Source organism: Pan paniscus, chromosome 8 (genome assembly GCF_029289425.2).
Source record: "Pan paniscus chromosome 8, NHGRI_mPanPan1-v2.0_pri, whole genome shotgun sequence".
Lineage (NCBI taxonomy): Eukaryota > Metazoa > Chordata > Mammalia > Primates > Hominidae > Pan > Pan paniscus.
Genome location: NC_073257.2, coordinates 118,042,069 through 118,066,208, shown reverse-complemented (window position 1 = coordinate 118,066,208; position 24,140 = coordinate 118,042,069). Strand labels below are relative to the sequence as shown.

Sequence of the window (24,140 nt, the reverse complement as noted above, 5' to 3'; positions counted from 1 at the left end):
TAAGAATCACCTGTATTCCTTGTTAAAACACAGATTCCTGGGCCCCACATCCAGAGTTTCTGATTCAGCTGGTGTGAGATCCAATGATTTATATATTTTTCTTTTATTGCATATGTTTATTGTATGCAACATGACATTTTGAAACATGTATACATTATAAAATAGCTAAACTGAGTAATTAACATGTGCATTCCTTCACATAAAATTTGCATTTAACACCTCCCCAGGTAATGATGATGATTAACCACTGCCTAGGCCTCATCTCAGAATAATTAAATGGGAATCTCTGAGGATGAAACCCAAGCATCTGTATTTTTTAAATGTGCCTACAGATCGCCTGGAAATCCTGTTAAAATGCAGATTCTGGTTCAGTAAGTCTGGAGAGGGGCTTGAGATTCTGAATTGCTAATAAGCTCTCAGATGATACTGATGCTTCCAATTTGAGGTACTGACTTTGAACAACAAAAACTCGACAACATTCTGGTTGAATTAACCTGAGGAAGACCCAGGTGTTTCCAGTGGGTGGACGTAGCTGAGAATCCTTTTCTGATGTCATCAGGACCCAGGAATTAAAACTCAATGCAAGAGAAAGAGGAGGAGTGGGTTTCTTCTGGAAAGACAGTCCCTTTGCCAGACAGTGGGTAATTGGATTGGTTGGGTGATCTTTAAGGTATGTTGTAATTTTGGCTTCCAGGAATTGTCTTGAGTTCCTTTGTGTTAGCCCACAAAAAACAGAACTTTGCTTCAGAATCAATTTATAGTTGAAAAATCAACTTAAATATAAATATTTGTTTTGTTTTGTCAACTCAAAAGGAATCTGAAATCATAAAAATCTTCCATTACTGGGCTCCAAGTCATCGTGTTTTAAGTCACCAGCATCTTAAACTTTCCTTAGAACCTTAGGCACTTACACAGCTGTCATCATGGAAAAAAAGGAAAAATCATTTTCACATGCCACACAGAATTTGGATAAGCACATCAGTGATTTTTTTCCTAACTCATCTGCAGTGTTTAGTTTACCTTACCAATGCGTGTTGCTTACTAATAGCTGCTGATCAGAGCTGAATGAATAGATTTGTTTATAGGAAAGATTTGCATGATTGAGAATCAATAAGGCATGTTTAAATCCTCAGGTGATATGAAGAGAGGAAATAGGACAGATTAAGCTGGTGAGTGTTTACAATTTAATTGTGAGCAGACAGGTGAAAAAAAATCTACTTTGGGAGAAAAAGGAAAAAGAAAAAGTTCTATGATGTCAAGGGTGAAAATATCAGAAAAATGTAAATACAGGAATCTGGATATTTTAGGCCTATGCCTTAGGCCACATTCATTAAAACTGATTTGAGCTAGTGGTCCATCTGTCCATTATTAATGGGAGAGAATGGCTTCAGCAAATAACTCATTAAATATGCACTGTTTGGCCCAATGTGAACTGATATATCTAAATGGCATTTGTAAATGCTTATGTGAAACTACTTTTAGAAATGTCTTAAACCACAAATAAAAATAAAGAGATAGGAAGAAGAGACATCTTGCTGTGGATGCTTTTGTTGTTGCAGGTTCCCATTATCTTTAATTCTGAAGCCTGGTTGGTGGAATTGAGATGAATTTGTTAGGGTCATATTTTAAACCTCAGGTAGCACTTCCCCCAGCTATCCACTATCTTTCCATGGCATATTTTATAGTTTAGATCTGCAGGGTAAGCCTCATAAAAATTACAAATTTTATCACCCCTCATTAAAGTGACTGGTATGACGATCTGTATGAGTTAAGAGCATGGCTAATTATCTACCTCTTAGCATTTGCAAGGTCAGTGCATCAAACGCTAAGAAGGTCAGTACTGGGTGAAGGGCTGACAAGAACTTGGGAGGTTTTGTGAAAAGATCAATGACCTTCATTTGTCTTAGGAGGCAAAACAGGCTGAAACAGTTCCAGCAGAGGGCAGCAGTACCTACATCAGCATGGCACTGTGTCAGAGGCCAGTAGCAGATGGCAATAATGATAGTTGTGGCAATAATGATAGTTGTAGCAATAACAACAATTACCAATAGGGTTTATTACTCTATGTCAGGCTTTTTATATGTATTCTTCCATTTAATTTTCAAAACAACCACATAAGGTTTTTATTATACTCATTTTTACTAACAAAGAAGCAGGCTTTGATTTTAAGTAATATACCAGAATGAGTTGACCAGATGTATATAATAGAAGTATGACTTTTGAATCAAGGACTGGCAGGCAGGTCAGCACTCCAGAAAACGATGGGTACTACAACTACTATAATTCGTAGTGTTCTGACCATGGTCAATGTGACTTCCTCCAACTGTATTCTTACAACACTAACATTCCTGTTAAGATGTTACTGAGTGTTCTTCGTGTGTGTGTGTGTGTTTGTGGTGGGGTGGTGGTGGTGGGGTTCCTACATAGGAAGGAGTTGGATAGGATTTATGACAATGTCGAGTTATATAATTTTTAGCAAGTTTATCTCTTGTATTACTTTTGCAAGGAGAGATACAATAGGGAACATGATCAATATATTACAGAATATTATCTCCAGTGGAACACAATTTATAAAGAGCTGAACGAGGAAAAGAATACAAGATCAACAGTTAAAAACCTAGTGTGTTAGTCTATTTGGGCTGCAATAACAGAATACTACAGACTAGGTGCTTATAAACAACATACATTTTTTTTTTTTTTTTACATTTCTGGAGGCCAGAAAGTTCAAGATCAAGGCACTGTCAGACTTAGTGTCTGGTGAGGGCTCACTTCCTGGTTCATAGTTGTCCATCTTCTCACTGTGTCCTCACATGGCAGAAGGCATGAAGCAGCAATCTATAGCAAGATTGATTTTATATGTATATAAGAAAAGAAAGCAAAATATATCAGACTCATTGGTGAATTTAGTGGATCAAGCCATAAGAAAAAGTAAGAATGCAGACTTCTAGAAGATAATAAGTAATATATGGCAATTAAATAGTTGAACCTCAACTTGCTTCTAAACTTCTTTATAGCTAAAGAGTCTCAAATTTAAGTGTCTTCACCTAGTGACTTTGCCTTGTCACTTGGAATTGAAAGTTTGTTTTCAAAGTAGAAAACAAAAACCAAAGAATAGGAATAAACTATATTTTTAGGGGAAATAAGAGAAGAAACTGCAGAAGTTTAGAGAAACTTAGGAAACAGAGCCAGAGGATTCTGTTTGATCAAAAATACACATTTTAAACTCCTGGATTTAGAGACCTTACTTGAAATGTATACCTCTTCTTCTCTCCAACACTGTATCTATGCAATTCCCTACTTTGATATTAATTGTAATCATAAAGATGATATTATAGTATTTGTTCTTCCCCTGTGGGTCTAAGATATGTCTGCCAACTAAGATTTGCAGAATATAGAAACAAAAGAAAAAATAACGTCTGGTTGACAACATCAGAGCACATGGTTTAAATGGGAATTTGTTTACTTTGGAGATGGACCAAAAACAACATCATAGAAACCCTTAAACCATCAGGAATAGAAGAGCCTCACATCTGGCATCTTTTCTACTAAAACAGGAAATTCTTTTTTTTTTTTTGACTAAGATGTTGCCCCCCTTGGCTGGGTGCAGTGGTTCACGCCTGTAATCCCAGCATTTTGGGAGGCCGAGGCGGGTGGATCACAAGGTCAGGAGATCGAGACCAGCCTGGCTAACACAGCGAAACCTTCTCTCTACTAAAAATACAAAAAATTAGCTGGGCATAGTGGCACGTGCCTGTAGTCCCAGCTACTCAGGAGGCTGAGGAAGGAGAATCACTTTAATCTGGGAGGCAGAGGTTGCTGTGAGCTGAGATGGCACCACTGCACTCCAGCCTGGGCAACAGAGCGAGACTCCATCTCAAAAAAAAAAAAAAAAAAGAAAGAAAAAAGAAAAAAAATTGCCCCTCTTACTAAGTGTACTCTACAGGATTTATTTGAACCAAAAGTACCTGTACTCGTAGAATAGTAGTACTTCAGCTCAAGAAAGTTAAGTCAAAAGAGGCCTTGAGGGGACCAACATTTTCCAAATAAGAAAACTGATGCCTGGTAGGGTGCCATGCTTTCTCAAAGCAGCTTGATGACAGAGCCAGGGCTTCAAGTCTCTAGTGACCCTGTATGCAACCCTTTGAGAAACTGTCCATGTGTCATTTTATATCTACATTCTCAAAACTGTAGTGTGTTTTATAACTCAGAGTGTCAGAGTTAATTGGAAGTCAAAAGAAGAAGGTATCCAATTGAACATCTAAAACAAAACAGATTTCAAGTAGGCACACATGGAAGGAGAATGACCTGTGTTTCTGCTTTAGAAAGTGTTTGGGGAATGAGGCTAAGCAGTTAAGAGTTAGTTAATATTTACCATGCTGTGTTATAATCACAGGAATCTGAGCTGATGCTGTTGGGTAAAAATGGTCTCCATCTTTTCAGAAAGCAGCTTCTACCCAGCCATGGGGAGGGAACAAACAAGACCATGGAGAGACATGACTGAATTATTAAAAGCCTCGTCTACTTATAAGGATTAATTGTGAGTTCTGAATCAATATTTTATCATTTTAGCTAGTGAAAAATTTATGAGACAGCCCCTTTTTTGCAAGTGCCCAAGTATAATTAAAAGAGATCTAACCTTTCAATTGGCATATTTTTCTGCTTTTACCTAGATGACATTGATTAGCTAAGCCCTAATCGAGCTAGGAACAGTCTCTTAGACCCTCTTTACTCAGTATCATTGTACCCATATTCCCTGTATACACACAATGCTTAATGTATTAATTTATTCACTCACTGAGAAAACACGTGTTGAGTATTCAAATGAAAATCACTGAAACAGATGCCATGGGGTATATAGTGATAAGAGATACATAGTCCTGGTCCACCCACAAAACCCAGACATCATTATGATTAAGCACCTACATCTAATCCAGCTTTTCTTAGGTCACACCACTGTGTATATATGTGTGTGATGTGTGTTTTTGTGTGTGCGTGTATGTGTGTGTATGCAATGGATGTAGTTATTGATTCACAATAACAAAAAGCCTAAATTCTCCTGTCTCCTACTTAACATTGTCAGATATATTCTATATCCTCTTTTTAGTATCTTTCCTAAGATAATACTTTTTTGAAAGCTCTCAGGAAGTGATCCACATAGAAGCAGTGTAAAAAAATGGATGTCAGCATGAGCTTGGAATTTGAATCCAGACTACACAGCTTAATAGTTTTGCGACCACAGACAGGTTTCCTAATCACAGTTTCACCATTTGTAAAATAAAGATAAACAAAGTACCTCCCTCCACATATTTGTTATAAAGATTAATGAGAATAAAAATGTTTGGTACAGTGCCTGATGTAAAATAAGTGATCCATTGTTATTTATTATAAATACGTGTCTAGTTTTATGTATCATATATTTCATTGGCTCTGAAGTGCATTTTTTTCTATTTCAGCATCTTTGAAATTGGGATGTGATTTAGAATCTACAATGTCTCAAACGTGATGAAAGAGAGAGTTATATGAAAGAGAGAATTATATAAAGCACATATTCATATAACAATAAATGATATGTATTATCATGGGCTCATGGACAATTGCATCAGCAATGTTAATATTTCTATCCTTTTATTCCTTCTTGATCCAGTTCAGTATGGTGAGTCAATGTTTAGGTCCAGGTATCATGATGTGGGCTTTATAGCTAGGACTCAACAAGACTTCTTGCTGTGCTGTTGTTGTTGTTGCTGTCTGCTGATACCTGAACTGGGGTGTCTAGCAGTCAAGATCTGGTGCATCAAGGTAACTATGGAGAGCATTAAGGCCTATTACTACAGGAATGATTTGAGCTTATTATGACAAAAGTGAGTGTAATTTCTGCTAATGTGGGAGATCTTTTGGCTATACCTTTGTATCACACTCTGTTGCCCACAACTCAAGGCAGTTCTGCCTGGGACCCCTTATACTTGAATGTATTCATTAAATAGCTTCTTCAGGCTTGGTTTGCAGACTGTCCTTGAGCTCAGGCTGGTGGGAGAAGTTAAGTGACTGGCAATGTGTGCTTATCACACATTGTCCCCTTTCTCAGGAAAATACGAATATCTGGCTCTTATTCAAAGACAAGTTGTTTCCTAGGTGTCTGATCACTCCCAAGTTGCCTGTGTGTGCTGCACAAATACCACAGCAGAGCGTTCAGGTGGGGATGTGCAGTGTGTGGTATGGCGGTCCTGGTGTCTGTTCCTGTGCTGTCTGTTTCACTTGTCTGTGCTCAGGTGCATTTCCTGCATTTCCCCTGCTTGGCTTCATATCATAGGGGATTGACCCCCCTGCAAACTCTGTTTCCCAGGACTCCCTCTCCTTCTGGCTTCCAGCTAGGTCTGGGCAACAGTGAACACTCACAAGAGCTTGAACAGAGGGAGAAAAGAAAAACTTGAGTTAGTTCTCATTTTCTCTGTTTTTGACAGTGTTGTTAGAGAGGACTGCATGTCTCCTATGGTTCCTGTTCTTGCTGAACATCTCCCTTTGACCTCACCTCCTATCATTTCTACCCCACCAAGGTAACCAGTCTCTCGGACTCTGGAAATTCCATTCCCTCCCTTATTCCTATAGCCTAAGGGTGATAGCAACTTTCTACTTTTGCTAATTTGGGGGTTACCTTTTTATCAACTGTTTGGTATTTAAGCTCCTCCCACATGTTTGTAGCTAGTTTTCTATTTTAAAACCTTACTAGTTGGCTACCTGGAATGGGTTTCACTTTCCTGATATAGGCCCATGCAAATAGACCTCAGGAGTCCCAACCCTACAGAATACCTACCCAGGTGTATCTGAACACTGGTGAAGGCAACATAGACTTTGCTTGGATCTGTAATACAGGCATATATTGAATCAATTAACATATGGTCAAATGTGAAGACAGAGTCATTGAAGAGCCATCTGGAACTTTTGAACAGGCTGATAGAAAAGATGGCGAGGGTGGTGATGAATGTTTCAGTGCATGGAGTTCAGGATGAGGGGTGGCATTTCTGAAAAATGAAGCATCACATTTATAGAATAATGAGTCATTTAGGCTGGGCGTGATGGCTCAAGCCTGCAATCCCAGCACTTTGGAAGGCTGAGGTCGGAGGTTCACTTGAGCCCAGGAGTTAAAGACAAGCCTGGGAAACAAAGCAAGGACCCCTCTCTACAAAATAATACTAATACTGCTAATAATAATAATAGTTAGAATAATGATTCAGTTTGGAGTATGGTATACTGTGGAAGACAGGGAAGATATTACAAATTAATAACAATATCAGTGACAACTAATATTTATTTTCATTTTAATGTTTGCCAAGCACTAAGTGGTCAGTATACATTCTGTAATTTATTCTTAGAAAACCTTGTAATGGAAGCATTGTAAGCTACATGTAATGATGTGGAAACCTAAGATGAGAAATGAGAGTAAGTCTTTTAAGTAGAAAATGCAAACTAAGTGGCAGAGCTAAACTATCAAATGTGATGCCAGCCCCATCTACTCAGCCCAGACTTACTTTTCAGCCTTCAACAGGCCAAGCCGATGTCCACTTCAGGGCATTTTCACATTTGCTTTTATATCCTTGGAATGTTGTGCCTCCTGATCTTCACCTTTTCCTCTTTTTGACATCTAGAAATAGTGTATCCATGTATTTGTTTCTGATTATTTTCTCCTACTTCAGCTAGAATATCAACTTCATAAGAGCAAGAACTTCAACTACCTTTCACTGTTGTGTTACTTGTGCCCAGGACAGTACATGGTATGGAGCTACATCATAATTATTCATTGAATAGAAGAATGGCACAAAATAGGGCTTTAGTAAATATCCATTCTCAACTCCCTGTGTGTCCAAAAGTCAGTCCCTCAGCCACTTTCAAGGGCATAGACTGCATACCCATAAAGGTCAATGGATCTGCTTTCAGAAAAAAAAAAAATAGGGCAATCTATAAGCGGCAGCATTTGGGACGATCTCTCCCAGCTAACTATTATCGTTTAGGCTGAGAAATGAGATTCGTACCCTGCCAAACTATTTATACTTTTTAGGTAATTAAAGTAATGAAGTTGTCTGGGAGCACAACACATTGTGTGCTATCCCCTCAGGTCCAATTCATCTGCTTTAGTTTCTGACTCCAGTTAACAGTTTTATGTAGGAAAATCACATAGAATAGTGGGAATTCATGCAGAGCCGCACGCCAGAACAAGCTATTTGCTATTTCCAAGAGAGAAATGAATGAGGAAAGGAAACAGGGCTTAAGTCTGCTTTCTCTGTTTCATGCAAGAACTGTGTATTTTAAATAGGTCTAATGAGGCGTGGGGAGTTTCAGCCTATGCAACACAAGCCCTCTATGTGGACATTGGAAAGCACTTTGTATTTAAAAATATATACATAGATGTAAACATATAGAGACAATTTATTTTGCCAGAGATCAGTGTAGCATAAAGGGTATGTGTATTCCTATAGAAATATTTTTCTCAAACAGGACACAAAGCACTGTTTCTTTGTTAAGACAAAGCCTTAGGCAGGAAATTGCCTCTGGGGTGGATAGTTTGAGCTTCTGCACACCTTCAACAGCCTCTTCCTTTCTACAGGTTCAGCCTAAGAGGCAGAAGTCTTAAGGCAGGCTCTCTTGCATCTACTCTGTCTGGAGGCAATGGCTTTCCTGGTTCCCTACCTCTTGGACAGCAGAGACCTTGGCTGCAGGCCAGCAGGAACACAGACGTGCCAGCCAGTAGGTTAGTTATGCTTTCTAATTAGTCACTGCCAATCTCTGGAACATTTTCTTTCTTTTTTTCTAATTTTTCCCTCATTTGTTTTACTATGTAGATGGCTTTCAAATTTGTCTTCAAATAATTACAAATATTCCATACCATTCCAGTTGAGGTGTAGAAAACAGAGTGAAAATATGATGTTCACAACACTGGGGAAAACCCACCAGGTTTCCTCTCACCTGGGCCCAGACAGTACTGGGGAGCAAGGTAAAGAAATCTTCAGATCTGCCTATAGACACTGGAAGCCGCATGTGTGAGCCAATTTTGCTGTTTTTCATGCCGATGTGTTTTACTACGATTCTCTTCACAAATATCCCTTCAAAGATCACCTTCCATCCAGGTCTGACATTCAGACTGTGTACTAGAATGGCTATGTCTGGTCTTTTTGTTTATTAAAAAAAACAACAGAAATATTTCCACACAAGCTGGTAAATAGCCATGCCCTGAGCCCCCTAGATTCCCCAGCTTCCCTGGCCACCTTGACTCAGAGAACCCTTGATTTTCAGGATCCAAGTTTATATCTGGCCCCACAGGTGGTCTGTCAACCTGTTTCAACACTGTAGATGACAGCAGTTGTGACTGCCTGACCAAGTTTTGAAGATTAGGAATAGCACTCCTACTTCTAATAAAAAGGGGGTTCATCTTTATAGTGCCATCCAGTCTTCCCTCACTTTGGGAATAACTTAGATTCCATGAGAAGAGCTAGAAGCACTGTTAGAAGACAAAGCTGTACAGCACAATACAGGCTTGGGGGGTCAGCCTGAAATGTATTTAAATTTTACTTGCCAGTTGGATGAGTTTCTGCAGTTGTCTTCTCCAAACATTGCTATCATATTTTGTCTTTGAACTTCAGTAGCCTGATCTGTGAATCAGAGAGTAGTAATTGGAATGCAAGCAAGAGGAATCGAAGTGACTGATATTTGAAAAACAATTTTTTAAGGATGCAATGAAAAATAATTTACTGCAGTTCACAGAGTCAAAGGAAGAATTGAGCAATGGAGCATTGTTGGGAAGAGTAAAAACCACAGCAGAGCCGGGTGTTTCTGAACAGATGGCCGGGCTTCAACTATGTTCCATTTCCCTTTATATTTTATTTTATTTTATGTCTTGGAGACAGAGTCTCTCTCTCTCTCACCCAGGCTAGAGTACAGTGGCACGATCTAAGCTCACTGCAACCTCTGCCTCCAGGGTTCAAGCGATTCTCCTACCTCACTCTCTCAAGTGACTGGGATTACAGGTGTGCACCACCACGCCTGACTAATTTTTATATTTTTAATAGAGATGGGGTTTCACCATGTTGGCCAGGCTGGTCTTGAACTCCTGACCACAAGTGATCTGCCTGCCTCAGCCTCCCAAAGTGCTGGGATTACAGGCGTGAGCCACCATGCCTGGCCATTCATTTGTATTTTATTAAGATTCATATTTTTGGGACAGAGAATCTGGTTGCGCTATTTGTTCTCCTGTCTGTCCCTATATCTAGGACAGCAAGTCTGTTTTATTGGTAGCCCCAAAAGAATAGGGAAGAGGAATTTCCTGAAGAAAAGGAAAACAAGTAAACAACAATAATCAAGATATCTACTTACCCACTAGACATTAATCACAGGGTACCACAGAGTTTAAAGGAGATAACATATATCAATTGCTTAGCTTAGTATGTAGTTCAAACACTCAATGAATAGATGCTAATAATATAATGAATGATAATAATGTGGCATAGAAGAAATATAATATCAGTGCTATTAAAAGTAGCAGCTGCTGGGTGTGGTAGTGGGCACCTGTAATCCCAGCTACTAGGGAGGCTGAGGCAAGGAGAATCCCTTGAACCTGGAAGGTGGGGTTTGTGGAAAGTGAGCTGAGATCACACCGCTGAACTCCAGCCTGGGCAACAGTGCGAGGCTCGGTCTCAAAAAAAAAAAAAAAAAAAAAAAAAAGCAGCTGTAGCGCTGGTAGTATGGTGAGAATATGGTCTTTAGCTTTAAAAGGCTAGATATAAGATCAATGGCAAATCTGAGACTCATTTTCTTCATTAGAGAATGAGGGATATAATAGTTTTTCTGAGTTACTAAATTAAATAACATAATGTACATAAAGCACTTATGGTTCATGGCTAAGTACTAAATTTTTTTTGTGTGTGTATATGTCCTTATGTGTGTATATATATGTGTGTATGTATGTATATATACCTCTACACCTAAATTTATATATCTTTATCTGACATATATGAGATTATATCTTAGGACTTTAAAGGAATCATAAAATCCATGATTAAGGTAGGTTTGAGGTTGTGTCTATGGGTAGCCATTCCTTGACCCCCTTCCATCTATAAATAGGCTCCCTTAGCATCCACATGTAGATAGATCTGGCATTTCATTCTATAAAACACATCTGCCTCTTGCAGTCTTTGTGCGAGAATATTGTTTCCTCATCAATTTTAAGGGTGATTTATTATTGTTTTTGCTGTTATTATTTATTTTCAAACCCCACATTAATTATTCAAAATTAATAACAGCTGCATTTGTAAAATGAGATCTAGATAGAGATGAAAGAATCTGCTCATGAAGCTGACCCCAGTCATGCGTGACTCAAAGCCCACTCCATGCTCCTTTTCTGTGCTTCCTTCTGGAGAAGAAAAGCTCAGAGCCAGAGGGGTTGATGTCATTAAGAACAAACGGACACTTTCCTGGTGACTTCCTTGGGAATTGGTCCTTTGCTTTCCTATCTGAAGTCCACCTTGATAAAGCAGCTGGCCCTTTGTACTGAAAGGAGGGGTTATCTCTTTTCAGGGAAATCTCTGCTTTGAATTATTCGTCTTTGAAAGTAAATGCATTAATAAAGTTGTCTCACTACAGAAGAGGACACAGTCTATCAACCTAGGTCCCCACTATGTGTTTTGTTTTGTGATGTTCCAGAATACAAGGGGAGGAACATTAGGCATAAATGACATTAAAACAACTTGAGGTCAATAGATGATGGAACTAAATAGTTGCGATAGTGGTAGTTTTCCCCAACAGCTGCTGTCCATTCAATCCTAGCTAATTGTTTACCCTTTGACACACACCTAGATGTATTTCAAAGTGGTCCCACTCAACTATTTAAATAAATTATGATGCAAAGATGTAGTGTAGTACTGGCAGCTGTTCTTTTGAAAGACTCTATAATGACATGGGAGAAATCTTTCAAATATATTGTTTGGTGGAAAAAAAAAGTCAGGATTCAAACATGATGTAATATAATCTCAAATAATATGCTTATATAAATTTTTTTAAAAAGGCAACTATTCAAAATTCTACGTTCCAAATATTCTATAAAAAATATATGTTTCTTTATAGACATAAAAACAATAACTGCTCTGCTGTTAAAGAGGGCTTCAGCAGTTCTTTATGCAGCCTAAGGATCCTGGTAAGGAATGTCACCGGACCCACCCATCCCTGGAAATCTAGGATGCCCTCATCCCTTTTCATGAAATTTATTCTTCTACATGTGATTGCCCAGGAAGTTACTTTAGTCCACTTACCACTTAGACTTTCAGATAAGATTCGAAGTCTATACCTGACCACATTATTTCAATTTGAATGGTGGAATCTTGCCACTTCCATACTGAATTCATACTTAGGAATTCCATTATATTCCCCAATTCATTTTTCCACCTTGTTTGATGATGTATGTACCTAGTAAGCTGTCTCCCTCTAGACTGTGGGCTCTGTAGAGGACATAGAGTGTCAGATTCTGCAATATATTCTTTGTGTCAGCAGGTCACCAAAGAGCAAACAGTGCTAAAAACTGGTATGAGCAAGGTCTTCTTAATGCCAACTGCTTTGGGGTCTGCAAAGATTACTATATTCCACATCTTTTTTTGTCAAGGAGAGAACAAGGTGAGATAGATATGGTGATTATGTGGTGACAAGAACACAAATAACTATTATATAGTCATAGGACAGAAGACGTGTCAGGTTCTCATAGTATAAGCAAAGACTTGAGAGATTCAACGGTGATTGAAGTCATATGGTTTAGTGGGTTTCCGAGGATGACTGATGAAGGATTTTTCCCTCATGTTGGGACTTGAAGGAGATAGAATTTGGTAGGCCGATAATAGGGTACTTGAAGAAAAATGCAAAGCATGAGTAATTGGAAAGTGTGGATAATTTCCAAAGATGGGTATATCTCTGGGAGCCAAGAGAATTTACTTCTTACTGTGTCATAAGGAATAATATAGAGAATGCAAGGTACTTAAGTCAAGGTCCTATTGCCAGGGTTAGTTTGTTACAGGGAGGTTATTTTCAATTTGGTAGGAACTGGAAAATTACAAGTGGTTTTCATGTAAAGTTATGATATTACTCAACTGTGTGGAAGCCTGATTTATTTAGAAAGAATCTAGGGACGGGGATACTAATTAGGGGGTTATTATATTATTTTGTTAAAGATAGAAGGAGAAACTAGATTTGCAGCATCGGGAATAGAAAGGAGAGAAATACTGAAATGGACAAAATCCATGTATCTAAATCATAGCCATTTTGCAAGGTACATAATGTTCTTTACAACCTATACTTAATTTGTAACTCATGCAATAATGGATTACAAGTCTCACCTACCCACATGCATCTCTGCCTCCATGAGTACATCATTCTTCAAGCAATTCCACATCATTCTCTAGTCTGTTGTTTTGTGCATGCCATCTTTGTCCAGAATCCCCTCTCAGTAGCTCCAATGCTGCTTCTCAGTATCTATTGACTCCTCCAGGAAGTTCCATTTAATTTTTCGGACAATATTTAGTCTAATATTTGATAATGCATGGTAATCTAAATGAATGCATATCTGTCTTTCCCACTAGAGCCTGAGTTCTCACTCCCAACCTCGGGATATCTGCAAATTCAAAAAGCATTTCTTTTAAGCCCTCTAAGTCATTGCCCCAAATATTAAACAGGACAAGGCCAAGGCCCTGTCATCCTCCATTAATTTTATTTTAAAATATTTATGGAGGACTGCACTCTGATGAATGCTGTGCAGGATTTAGAAAAAGTAAAATACACAGTTCCTGTTCCCAAATTGCTCACAATACAGCGCAAAAACAAGACTAACACTTGTAAAACAATTAGAGGACAAATATCACATTATATAATTAAGGGTTTAATTGTGTGGTGAAGATTTATAGGAGACTTAAGTGGAGGGAGATTGGAGAGCATGAAAAAGTCAAGAATGGCTTCATGGAAGAGATGGAAAGAAACAAAAGAGAAATAGCAATAGAACTGGAAGGTGTTTCCTAACTAAACCACCTGCTCTGACTTTCTCCCTTGTGACATATACCTCTGAGACTTGTCTGGGACAGATGGAGACATGGATGTGCAATGGCTCAGAGTCAGGGGATGAGGCAGGAAAGGACGTGAACATAGACATTTTGAAAATAAAGAACTAAACCAGCAGTTTTATAGGACAAATCAGCTTTATATATGAACAGTTCATTTCATCTGAAGTTAGAAATAGAGTTCAGCTGACATATTCACTATCTCTTTCATCAAGATTCAAAAAACGTTGGTAAACCAGGAAGAAATTGATTCCTTTATAATAATTACTAAAAGGTCCTTGTATCCAAATCTTTCCTCTGAACAATTCAAAGCAGTCAAGGAATTGAACTCTAGCTATTCAAATGAGACAAATTTTAAACAACTATAGACATAAACATTAATGCTGATATTTATTTGAAATTATTTGTCTTTGATCTATTTGTGGCTTATTCTAGAATCAATAACAATACATGATTTGCAGATTATAAAAACCTGGCTTGGCCGGGCTCGATGGCTCACGCCTGTAATTCCAGCACTTTGGGAGGCCGAGACGGGCGGATCACGAGGTCAGGAAATCGAGACCATCCTGGCTAACACCGTGAAACCCCGTCTCTACTAAAACTACAAAAAAATAGCCGGGCGCCTGTAGTCCCAGCTACTCGGGAGGCTGAGGCAGGAGAATGGCGTGAACCCGGGAGGCGGAGCTTGCAGTGAGCCGAGATGGCGCCACTGCACTCCAGCCTGGGTGACAGAGCGAGACTCCGTTTCAAAAAGCAAACAAACAAACAAACAAACAAACAAAGACTGGCTCAAACCAGGTATCCTGAGAAATGAGATGTATTCCATTTCCTCATTAAAGCTGCATAATGTTAACACGGTGCATGGAATAAGAGGTTGCCATCAATGAAAACCCGCTGCAGTACTGTATTTTGTCCATAACCTTGTTTTTCTTCAATATCAAGAAATTAATTTTTATGCCGAGTTTTTTAGTCCATGCATCTGAGAATTAATAATTGTGTAGAATTGAGGATGAGCCAAAAAATCAAAATGTGAAGGTAGATTTAATATTTCTATCTTCAAATGGTTTGCTGTTTTTTTGTATTGATATTTTATGAACACCAGCAGCAAAAGTATGCATATACACGTATACACACACGTATATGACAGTGCATATACATATGTTTTTGCAACACACTATTCTTGTATAATAATATTGAAACAGAATATTTCTCTGAAATCTTTAGATTAATTTGCATCACTTTTATATAATTTTCTCTCTGTATGATTGAAGAAATATTTGGGTTGTCAGGCTTAGTTACATATAAAAAAGAACAATCAGAAATAGTTAAAATTTACACGTGATATGTTTTTCTCCATCTGACTTTACTGCCTTTTACCCACAAGGTGGCACTCTCTAGATATGTCTAAATTCAAGCCTTTTTAATAAAGATACATCAAAATAGAAATCTTCCTCAACCAACCTTCATTGTTAACAACCTTCCCCAAAAACAAAGTGAATTCACAAATGCAGTTTGGAAAACTAGTATGGTTAAATGTATCGCATAGATCCCTTACAAGATGTCACTGTTTATATGGTAAATCTGTAAAGTCCTTAATTCTGGATCAGTCAATTTAGGTCTGATTTTGTTCTCAGTATGAATAGCAAAGCGGATTGTCCCTACTAAATCTGATTAGTCTTGAGGCACCTCTATTCAGTATTTCTTCTTAGGAAGTACACAGGCGCAGCCCAGAGGATGGGGTTTATGGAGAGAACTGGTGTGCTGTGATTGCAGTGACCACATGTCCCCAGTTTTTTTGGACAAAAATAATTTTAAATGGGCTATTATAATAACCACATCTGGATATTCATATTTCTAGAGAACGTCTTCCTTTTTTTTTTTTTTTTTTTTTTTTTATTTGAGACGGAGTCTTGCTGTGTCGCCCAGGCTGGAATGCAGTGGCGCGATCTCGGCTCACTGCAAACTCCACCTCCTGGGTTCAAGCAATTCTCCCGCCTCAGCCTCCAGAGTAGCTGGGACTACAGGCGCCCACCACCATGCCTGGCTGATTTTTGCATTTTTAATAGAGACAGAGTTTCACCATGTTGGTGAGGATGGTCTTGATCTCCTGACCTGTGATCCACCCGCCACGGCCTCCCAAAATGCTGGGATTACGGGCATGAACCACTGTGCCCGGCCCCAAATTTTTAAATTCAAAAATAGTTAATATTAAAGACAGTCTTGATCTCCTTCTCAACCAAGTGTACATGGAGTCTGTTAGCGACATGACAACAGATGTTCAGTCCTTTTTTAAGTTCAATATTGGCCCTGGGAGATGTCCTATTCATTGGCCGGTGGATGCACAAAGATAAGGCTCTGGCAGCTAGATCCTAGGATCAAGTCCTCCCTATCAGCTTTCACTGCCTTTCTTAGAAGCTGTATCAGGAAAGAGATATGCCCTTTGCTTGAGACACTTCCTTTGAAATTGAGCTCTTAAAAATCAGAGAGAGCATCCTCCAAAAATAGTTCCATAGATCTACATTCTAGTTTTTCAGTCAGAATTTTATAAAGCCTCTTTTCTTACCATTGAATAATTATAAAATAAGGAGTTTTTCAGTAGAGAAAATGATATGTTTTCTATATCATGCAATTGCTAGATGCACACTGGGTAGTGCCTACAAATAAGAATATTAGAGATCTCGCCCCTCACCGACCCCCTTATGCATATAAAAGAAAAGCAAGTCATACTATAACTGGTTGTCACTAAGACAGGTTAGAGTAAGGTAACAGATTTGTTACAATCCACATCTCTGCCTTTTACCTAGGTAGAGATAAATCAGCAACAAATTCTACATTCTACTAATGATGCTACTAGAGATGCAGTCTGCTTATGTTTCAAAGCATTTTCTTGGTACATGGAGCAGCTGATTAAAATGTCCATGAGGGAAAGCTCACGTATAAAATGAACTCAATTTGAATGAAAGGAGGTGGAGCCTGTAGAAATTTCAAATACAGAAGAATGTGAAGTGGGTAATGATTACCAGGAAGCAGCAAAATAGAATAAAATAAAAATTTGATTAACTAAAAAATGGACTAGACAGAGAGAGGCATTGTGTAAAATTTTCATACAAACAATGTCCTCCCTTGTATTATTGTGGAAATGACAACTGGGAGGAGTTACGGGCTTGCAAAATTGAGTAGATGCAATAAAATGGGAGTTCTGCTTTGGGAAACATCTTTGATGCGTATGGTATTGTGAAAAGCATTACAGCCCTGGCATAAATAATCTAGGTAAAAGTATACCTGATAGACACTTGCAGGCAGTAATGTAACTGGAAAGTAAACAGAAGGATTTGATTTGATTTAAAATGAGGAGGGAATCTGATAAAACAGAGACTATGATAGAGGAGTCAAATGGAAGAACAGGAGTTATAAAGCAGACACAAATCAGCATAAAGAGATGAAAATGACTATAGAGATGAGCGAAATATCAGCCCAGCCCTAAATATGTTACACATTGGGCTCCTGCTGCACCCAAAGAATATATGCTACCTGACCTCAGAGGCTACAAAGGGGAACAGCATGACACAGAATCTTTTACCAATAATATTATAATCTTATTGAGGAGAAAAGATATAAATACATTAAAAAGTTAGGTTTAATACAAGCATTAACAATACAACAATATTTTTACAACATAATTCATGAAGAGTTACAGAGAGACAAATCACATAACTAAATGGAGTTTATCATCAACATTAAAAGGAAAAAATACATAATCAATATCACATCAATTTCTTGGACACACTTTTATACAACTGTTTGAACTCTGATAATAAGAACTAACACAAGCTAAGGTAAAATGATATAGGCATATCGAGACTTTGCTTTAGTATTTATGGTTTTCCAAAATGTAAGCTTCAGCCTTTGAGCTCAGCAATTTAAAACTGTAACGGCTATGTTTGATAACTCAGAAAAATATGCTTTCTAAGTCCTTTATTTTTATATGTTTATTCGATTAAATCAAAGGAAAAAAGATGCTAAAATAGAAAAACGGTCTCTATACTTAAGTTAATTTAGCTTGAGTACCAATATTTTTAAAATTAATTTTTGGATCCCAGGGAGAATCACTCACTCACATTAGATTTTCTTTTTAAATCTTGCCAGTGGTCATTAATTACGTACAATCATTTGTGACATTTAAAACTGTTAATTTCCTTTGTGATTTAGGCTGTGGGGATTTTATTTTTCAAGGAAACAGTTTCTCAAAACCCATACTGTAAATGATTTTAAAAATACCTCAGTGAATAGTATCTATTTATTATTATTATTATTATTAATCTATTTGAGTACCTAGGCCAGGAACTATGTATACATCAACCCTAGTTGACAAATTTGTAGTTAAGTCATTCAAAAGACAGAAACACTCAGAAAGGTAAAGTGATATTCCCCAACTAGAAAATGGTTGAGGGAAGGTTTATTTCCAAATCTGCCTAATTCCCAAATCATTGTTCTTTCCACCAGCTAATGCTGCCTCCTTAGAGAGAACCATATTGAGATGCTGCCATATTATAGATGCCTCTGTGTGTGTGTGTGTATGTGTGTGTGTGTATATGTGTGTGTGTGTGTGCGTGTGCTCAGAGGCTTTCACACAAATTTTTATATCCTAAATAAGTCTCTAACCAGCTTTATAATTTGGCAAAAACTGAAGTGCAAATTAGAATTAGATTATTTGTTTTATCTTTTCTGTTCTCGGCCTGCACTACCTTCATCCTATTCAAGAAAAGAGACTTCGTTGGGTGGCATGAAATTGGTTGCTAACGACTCTTAGGTGTCTTTTTGTTTTTATTTGCTTCCAGGGACTGATATTTCAGTGGCTGCATAGTACCTGACCTGAAGAGGATACTCAATAAATGTCCTTGAAAGACTGAATTGTATTAATCTGTGTTTATATCTGATTGTTCCACACATAGCCCTTGTTTTCCCTCGTCTTGAAAATACCCAAATACACATTGCAATTTTACGTATTAAATAAAATGTATTCTCAGATGCACTTACATATGGACAATGTTTTAAAACTCACTTATATTTGCATTTGAAAAGTTTGTATCAGACCATTACATAATCTAACAATTATTAGGGCTCTTAGAGATACTATGGTTGAACCCTTTCATCTTACTGAAAGATAAAATTGAATCTTTGAGAAAGTAGGACATCTTTGTTTTAAAATTAAATAAGATTATAAATTCACCTAGGAAATTTAGAGATGTGTTTCTTTCAATAATGGTAGTGTTTCCTTACCATTTGTGGCTGGGTAGGAGGCAGTGTTGCATGGAGTGTTGGGGTCAGAATGACCTGAGTTTGGGATATAACTCTGACATGCTTGACATGTGACTTTGAGCAAATTACACAATTTTCTCTACCCAGAATTTCATTTTTTTAAATAAATTAAGCATTATAATAACTATCTCCAGAGATTGTTTTAAAGACTAAATGAGATAGTGTATGATAAGAACTTAGCATAATCCTCTTAAAGTAAATGTTCAATAAATCTCAGGTTTTAGCACTGTTGTGACATAACCACTGCTTATAGTCTTTGAATTTGAAGATATCTATTTAACCTCTCTAAAATACATTGAAATGAAAAATGTTAATCATTCCTGCTCTGCCTACTGTGGCACTCCTACTGTGATTCCTTACCCTAACACCTCCTTTACTGGCTTTTCTCCTGCTCTGAATTTCTTTCTCCACTCTCATCATCTTGTTAAATTTTACCTTAAATTAACTATGTGTACCCAAACCTTTGACTCAGGCTCTGTCCGTAGGAGAGTTCAGCAAAGACAGCCCTTTATATGAATTCACTTTCAGAGCTAAGTAAATTAAAACCAAATTTAAATGGATTGTTATGATAAAGAAATTTGTTTGATTCACACAATTCAAAATCCCAGAAAAAATATCTATTCCTGCACTTTTACTAAAGTGCCAATATTACAAAGATGTGATTTCTCTCCAACACCTTGCTTAGACTTCTGATATACCGGCTTTATCCTATGGTTGCTATTCCTCATGGTCCCAAGATGTGTTCCAGAAGCTTCCACAGTAAGATGCATTGCCATTTATGGGTGATGTGAACGACGTGATGTCTTCATTCCAGGGTGCTTAGAAAATTTCCTGAGATTCACCCTGACTGCATCAGCGTATGTTCCATGTCCATGCCTGTACCAATCACTGTGACCAGGGAAATTAAACATGTGGATTGACTTAGATTCAGTTATGGGTTTCAGCCTAGAGTGGGTGAAGGAAGCAGCTTCTTTGAACCTATAGAGATTCCCAAGCAGAAGTTGAAGCTGCTGGGAAGGGTTAACACCTGGGAAGGTGGTGAGCAGGTAATAAAAAATGTCGGCTGGGTGTGGTGGCTCACGCCTGTAATCCCAGCACTTTGGCAGGCCAAGGCAGATGCATCACTTGAGGTCAGGTGTTCAAGACCAGCCTGGCCAACATGGTGAAACCCAGTCTCTACTAAAAATACAAAAATTAGCCAGGCATGGTGGTGCATGCCTGTAATCTCAGCTATTCGGGAGGCTGAGGCAGGAGAATGAGTTGAACCTGGTAGGCGGAGGTTGCAGTGAGCCGAGAGATAGCACCATTGCACTCCAGCCTAGGCGACAAGAGCTAAACTCCATCTCAAAAAAAAAAAAAAAAAAAAAAAAAAAAGTCTACTACTTGACTTCACATGATTGCAGTGAAACAAAAAGGAAGTGATATTTGTGAATATTCTCTATAGTATAGCTATAAGGTGATATACAAATATCTGGTTATTATCATCTGATTTTCCTTGGCAGGAGCATCTCAGGAGGTCTATCCGTTTGTCTCTAACCCAGACCAAGGACTCTATGCAAAATAGTCCCAAGACCAACTTCACTTCTCCTTGGTGCTCAGTGAGAATGGTTGCGGCCTTTTGAGCCATGGCACACCAGCAGATGTGCATGGGCAGAAAAGCGCTGATAAATTTCTATATAGACAGAGCAATGCATGTGTTCCTCTGGGCAAGATTTGATATTCACTGAAACAGCTGTTATCTCTCAGCCGTTGCACATAAGGTTAAAGTGAATAGGATATTGTTAGTATAGACTCAAGCAGTTTTTTTTTTTTTTTTGTAGCAACAGGACCACACCACACATGGGTCATTCTGCCATCTATGAGACTGTTCAATTTTGTTCCTCACAAGAGGAAAGAAATAACTTGAATCCACAGAAAACGTTATAGTCTACCCTAAATATAGCATGCATTCTGCTTTCCATATTCCAAAGCTCTGAAACAAATTCAGGAAGTAACTTTGACTTCTTGTCATCAACTATGATTTATTTAAGAATAGCATTCCAAAACCTGAGTCCCAGAACCAACTAAATTAAAAAGATGAAACACATTTTAAAATATGTGATGGTGTTTAGATCAAAAGGATCCCAAATGCTGAGGTAATTGTCTTAGTAAATAATACGATAGGCACTTCAAATATAAACAAGTGATGGTCAGAGCGCAGATAGAATTTTTAGATGACATTTAACAAAATGCAGTGAAGACGGCCAATGTAAATGTTTTTCTTTTTTTCTTAATAAAAGAACATAGGGGCCATATGCTGAGGCACAAACAGTTGGAAAATGCAGTAATCCAGGAAAAAGAAGCAGATCAGCATTAATTCTAGCCTTGCTTTGTAGCGATAAATGTGTTTTTTAAAATGACTAATTGAATACATGACAAGAAAAGCCGTTCCTGGAAAATAACTAGCAGTTGAGAACATATCGCTACCTTGCAGAAACCGACTCACAGTAACTTATACTGAAACGTGAAGTCAAACAAACAGTTAGAATTAATAAACCACAGCAATAACTCAGGGCATTGTGAAATGACTGAAAAAAATAGTCTTTACTCGGCAAACTTTTGGCACAAACCTGCTTCTTTAAACCTGCTTGTTTTTGCGGGAAATCACACGTGATCGATGATTCTATGAGTAAGAAGTCATGAATATTTCAGGCTATAGTAGTCGATTAAGTACACAGGCAGGAAAGGTGAAGAGGGAAATAGCTTGAATTGGTTATTGGCAATGTCTACGACTTGATGGTATATTTACAAAAACCCCCAAAGCATCACCTGGTTTTATGAGTTGTATCCTATCATCTGATGCCACAGATAGGGTGTAGTAGCGTGACCAAATCTGGGCCAATGGTAAGGGAGAAATATTGCAGGGAAAGATTCAAAATGTCACTATACAAAAGACATGTAATATGCAAGATTGGGATAGAAGGCAACTACAGCAACTCAGAGGCAAGAAACTGTATCAGTTCATTCATTAGCACTCCAGAGGACACATTCATACAAAGAAGAACAAGGAAGTTAATTTCAACACAAGACAAAGGGAAACTTTATACCACTGAAAACAGTTCAAAAGTAGAAGGTCTAATCAGGTCCTTTCCAATGAATGTGGTCAGAGACCTCTACCCCCAGACATGTTGAGCATCCTCCCCAGGGCTGAACCAAATAACTAGGTGAGGATGCAAAAGCTCTGGGGGAAATCTTTTTTTTTAAATTTTTGTTGCCAATATTCTTTTTATTTCTTTGGGACTTTGGAAGTTAGGAAAGAATTTCTGGAGCATTTGACAAACATTTTATACGGAGATCTGCAAACAAGGAAATTTCACTGAAGTTCTTGGAATTTATGAATTGCAGGACAAAGTTATTGGCTTTAATTTCTTTGAATATAGATATTTTTTCTAAAATGAGAAGTGTGTATATTAGGACTGAAATTGATGCGGATGCAAAATAGCATTTAAGAATAGCATTCCTAAACCTGAAAGCCTAATATGACCAAAAGAGAAAGTTAAAACTTAAGTCGTCAATATAGAAATATTATGAGATTAAATGAGAATACACATATTAAAGGTATGTCATATAAACACTGGTTCCCTATCTTTTCATGGAAAACTCAGAAGACATATTTTTATATGTGCATGGTAGAAGTGTACAAATTCTAAAGACCTCTAACTTGGTAGTAATAGTCTCCAGTTCAGAAAATCATCCACCCCTAGATTTCAATCTTTGGTTATTTAGTCAGGGGTTCTGCAGTGTCTGCAAGTTCTTGGAATGGGAGTGTTCAGGTTTTCTCTGCCTTGAATTGTGGTTGAGATTAAAAAACGCCTTGGCACATCCTGTTTGAAGTACAGTAGATGAATCAAGTTCTGGCCATGTCCCAGCTATGGATGCTAAAATGGTATCATCTCCCTCAGCAGCTAAGGTTCCCAGCCATAAAGGCCAGGCGTCTTTAAGTGAAAGCTTCAGTGGGTTAATTGACACTTAGTGAGGTGTTTTTTTGTTTTTGTTTTTTTTTTTTTTTGACAGAATGGCACAATCTCTATTATCTCATGGGAACAAGATGGTAGAGTTCTGGCTATGGTGTTCTGTTGGACATCAAGGCATAGCCCACTCAGCATGGGGAAGTGTAAACTGTGGTACATTTGAGGTTCCCTGGTAGAAAACAAGAACTTCCCAAACATGAAATGATGCATGGAGAGAAACGTGGAGATAGCATGCATGTTCTCTCCATGTATGAAGAGAAATCTTGTTCATAGAAGACTTGAGCTAGAAGGGGATAAACTGTGACCTTGCCAGGAAAACAGTCTTGAAAGCTGAGGTTACAGCGATGTGGCAAAGTACAGGTCTTTTTTTTTTTTTTTTTTTTTTTTTTTTTTTTTGTGCCTGCTACCTTTGTTACTGATGGGAGTCCTTCAGAGTGGTTCTTTAAAGGAATAAGATATTTCAGTATCTTGTTGAGGCACCAGATCCATACTTTTAGATGTCTTCGCCATTACACAGCCACTTCTTAGGTGCAACCAGCCTTGACATTGCGGTGACCTTATGGATTTGGCACCAAGCCTGCTACAGGCCAAGAACCACTCCCTACTCTACCTGAACCACTTAATCCCCCAAACATGGGACATCTTATACACATCTCTCCAGACAGTGAGGACTAGCCCCTTGCAATTACTCTCCCAAGGAAGATGATAAGTGAATTCAAGGTGATTTGTCAGTCTC

General features: G+C 38.0%; 1 long non-coding RNA gene across 1 annotated transcript in view; it reads right to left on the bottom strand.

The window, feature by feature from the left end:
• Positions 1-2,097: 2,097 nt before the first annotated feature.
• Positions 2,098-24,140, bottom strand: part of LOC130540563 (uncharacterized) — a 49,130-nt gene continuing 27,087 nt past the window's right edge. The window contains exons 2-5 of the long non-coding RNA XR_008954559.1: positions 7,524-7,636; positions 6,809-6,856; positions 4,373-4,450; positions 2,098-2,835 (exon numbers count right to left, since the gene is read on the bottom strand). This is a non-coding gene — a long non-coding RNA (uncharacterized LOC130540563). The remainder of the gene's footprint in view (positions 2,836-4,372; positions 4,451-6,808; positions 6,857-7,523; positions 7,637-24,140) is intronic.